We start from the raw sequence: 3,769 nt of genomic DNA, 5'->3' as shown, positions 1-3,769 counted from the left end.
TATGTCAGAGACAAAACTTGAATCCAGATCTTCTTGACTTTGAGGCTGGATTTCTATCTACTACATAATTCTACCTATCCTGATGAGCTTTTATTATTACATGGAAAATTAAGAAGCCTAGTGAGAAACATTACTTTGTTATTGCTGTATCCATAGAGTTTTGGCACTAAAATGAATCTTAGAAATCATCTAATAAAAAAATTCTGTTTTATATGTAGCGGCAATTGGCTATGAACTCTTCCTGTGGGACATACATAGATATGAAACTACCAGGACCATCCTATGGGAGTATGCGCTGAGCTGCCTTGACTCCTTCTGGCCAAACACATGTGGCTCATCGCTGAAGGACTTGGACACTTTGGAATACTAAAGTAGTCCCCTTATTAGTACCTTTCTCCCATGATGGCAGCAAAGACCGTCTACTAAGCCAGGATGATCTACTCAGTAGACCTTAAAGGAGAATAACCCTGCCCTCTTCTTCTTTCTCTTTCTCATAAGAAAGATTGAGGCTGACAACTTTGCACAAATCTGCCTCACTTAAATCCAATGCATTCAAAAGTCAAGACATCTCCCATCATCTGCTATTTTATTATTTTAACACACTGTACCCAGAGCCCAATATCGTGATATCATTGGTCCTCTTCAAAAGCAGCGAATTAACAACAACAACAATGCTGAGGATGTCAGAACTCTTCAAGACTCATCTTAGAGGGCTGGGAGAGGGACAAGTTTGACCTTCCCTTCTCCAGCAGTATGGTGTATGCGAGCACACGGCAGCCAAAGCTGAATGGGCTGAGCATAGATCTTAGGTCCTTGGCTACCTTTTCTGCTTTGTGTTTCTTTCCCGATCATAGGTGACCAAACAGTGATCCCAAAATGGGAATCTCTAATCTAGGAGGCAACTCTGCGAATTTAAGAGGAAGGAGCTCCTGGGTCCCTCATTCAAAGCTGACTAACAACAGGAGGAGTTTCTACATTAGAGAATATGACCACCAACCCCAGCTTGGCTTGCCACAAGACATGGATGTGGAAGGAATAATTTGGACAGTGCATAGTCTAGACAAAGGTGAGATGTCTTTTTAGCAGTCCTGAAAACTGCTCCATGTTTTGTTAAGTATCACCCACATGAGATGATATAATAGTAGATATAAGTGACTGCCGCTTATTAAAGGTTGTCAATTGTATGCTTGTGTTTTTTTTCTGTGGAGGAAACGAGTAGTTGTCTTATACTCCATTTCCATTGTACATTAAATACTTTTCTACCTTTCCTTTTGGGGGAGACCTTAACCATGAGTCATATCAAAACTTTGTATGCTCTGAGGTGGGCACACAAAGAATCTGAAGTGGAGAAAGAGCTGAACCCCTTTCTTTGGAGGCTAGATTCCCACCCCACCCCCTGCCTGGGAATGAATTCAGTCTGTATGCATGGGTCCAGAGCTGAGAGGGGCCTTATAGTGAAGAGGGAGAGGGCAAATCACCCCCACCCTCGCTACCTCTACCTCTCTGAGGCCCAGTAATGGTTCTGTGTGTTATAAGTAGTTAAGGAAACTGAAGTCCAAAGAACTTGAGCCATTAGTTGGTTGAGCTAGTTAGTGACAGGGCCTAGCTTAGAACCCAGGTATCCTGGTTTGCTATTCAATTTGTTCTACTATACCATGGGGCTTTTAAGTGGGAATGTGTTGGTAAATATTTAACTGGCTCTGCACAAAAAAGTATGCCAGGCCTACTTTGTTGTTGTTGTTTTATTTCTTTATTTAAATTTTATTAATTTATTTTTAGTTTAAGACATTCAGTTCCAAAAGGTTTTGAGTTCCAAATTTTCTCCCCCTCCCTCCCGGGCCTACTTTTAAGTTTAATGTTTTCTCCATCATTTTATTAAATCTAGATAAACAACAAAACAATAAATCAAGCCCTGAATCGTAACATTTGCCAACATTTGCCAGTGTAAATGCTCATGCTGAACATTCAACATCTGCCAGCCAGCTCCAGCACGTCCTTCCTTTTAAGATGATATGCGTTATATTGAATCCAAAAGTTGTAACTAACAGACTTGAATCAATGTGGGACAGCGTAAAGAGTGCTAAAGTGCTAAAAGTCAGAGGGCCAAGGTTCATATCCTGGCTCTACCAGATATTAGCTGTGTGACCTTGGATAAGTCACTTCTTTCTGGGCATTGGTTTCCTCATCTGTAAAATGGTTGGGTAGGACTAGCTGATCTAAGGTCTCTTCCATCTCAGAAATCCTATGATCCCAAGGAAACCTGTATTTTAGAATGCATGTATACTTCTGAAGGTCATGGAATTATAGAACTTTAAAATTAGAAGAGGCCCCACAGTTTATTGACTGAGATCCTCTCAAAGATTTATTCAGGTTGGAAGAAGAACTTGAGAATAGGATTGACACTAAAAATAAGGGAGAAGTTGAAGATGATAAAGTGGAAGTGATAGAAATAAGTTGTTCCTTTAAACCAATTTTTTTTCAGTACTGACTATTTTTTATTCAAGATGCTATAGAAGGAACAAGATGAGAAAGCCTCTCCCTTGCCCTCATGAGGCTTTCAGTCTAGTATGGCTGCTAGGGGATGCAGCGGATGGAGTGCCAAGCCTGGAGTCAGGAGGACATGAGCAAATGAATGAATGTGCCTTTACTGTGGACAAAACACAGTGGTAAGCACTGAAGATACAAACAGAAAAGTAAGCAGTCCCTGCTTTCAAAGAACTCATATTCAAATGGGAGAATTGACATACATAGGATGTTTCAGAGGTAAGTCAGGTGGAAAGCTCCCATAGTCCTTATGGTACAAGGTCAAAGCAGATGGCAATGGTTTTTCTTTTTTCTTTTTCTCTTTCTTTTCCTTTTCCTTTTTTTTTTTTGGAGGGGGGAAGGCAAGGCAATTGGGCTTAAGTGACTTGCCCAAGGTCGCAAAGCTTACTTTGTAAGCTTATGTACTTACATCCTTACTGTGTCAAGTGTCTGAGTTCAGATTTGAACTCAGGTCCTCCTGACTCCAGGGATGATCCTCTATTCACTGTGCCACCTAGCTGCCCCAATGTTTTTTCTTTAATGTCATTTTCCACTGATAAAATCATATCAGTTTCTGATGTTGAACCATTTAACAGAATGAAGAACCACAGTGACAAGAAATTCTTTTTCTGGGTCTTCAGTAGCTACGGCCTCAACAGTTGCAGAAACAGTGGAGGCCACATCATTATGAGGACTGTTTCCCAAGCCGATGGCTAAGAGGGGCTGGCTTGGAAGCAGATTCAGTGATGCAGGAAGTGCTGCAAATTCCAGAGCTCTTAGGCTTATGTGCCCCTAAGTAGCAGCTGGTCAGCAAAAAAAAGAAGCAGCACAGCAATTTCTCCCCCCCCTCCCCCCCCCCCCGCCTCCCAGTGATGGCTATAGGGCCTGGGCTAGAAGCAATACTGATGGTCTGGAGAGCAATGTTATTCCTAAGACTCTTGGCAATGATGATCTTTGACTATCTTCATCCAGAAGATGGTGGTGGTGGTGGTTTGACTTGCCTGGGACACACTGCCTCCTGTCTCTTCCCCAATGTTCTTCCATTCTTTAGTTGAGTTGGCTTGCTTGTCACAAAGGTAGCAGCTGGTCAGCAGTTGTTTGGGGATGTCTGGGCCTTTCTCCACAGGGGTTTCCTCTCTCCACCTTGCCCTTCCTGGCCCCATGGCTTCAGAGGCTGGGCTGGAAGTAGGACCAGTGGTCTGGAGGGTATGGTTATTGCCAAGATTCTGGGGTCCAGGGTCCTAGA

Source organism: Trichosurus vulpecula, chromosome 2, assembly GCF_011100635.1.
Source record: "Trichosurus vulpecula isolate mTriVul1 chromosome 2, mTriVul1.pri, whole genome shotgun sequence".
In the NCBI taxonomy this organism is placed as follows: domain Eukaryota; kingdom Metazoa; phylum Chordata; class Mammalia; order Diprotodontia; family Phalangeridae; genus Trichosurus; species Trichosurus vulpecula.
This window is presented reverse-complemented; position numbering follows the sequence as displayed.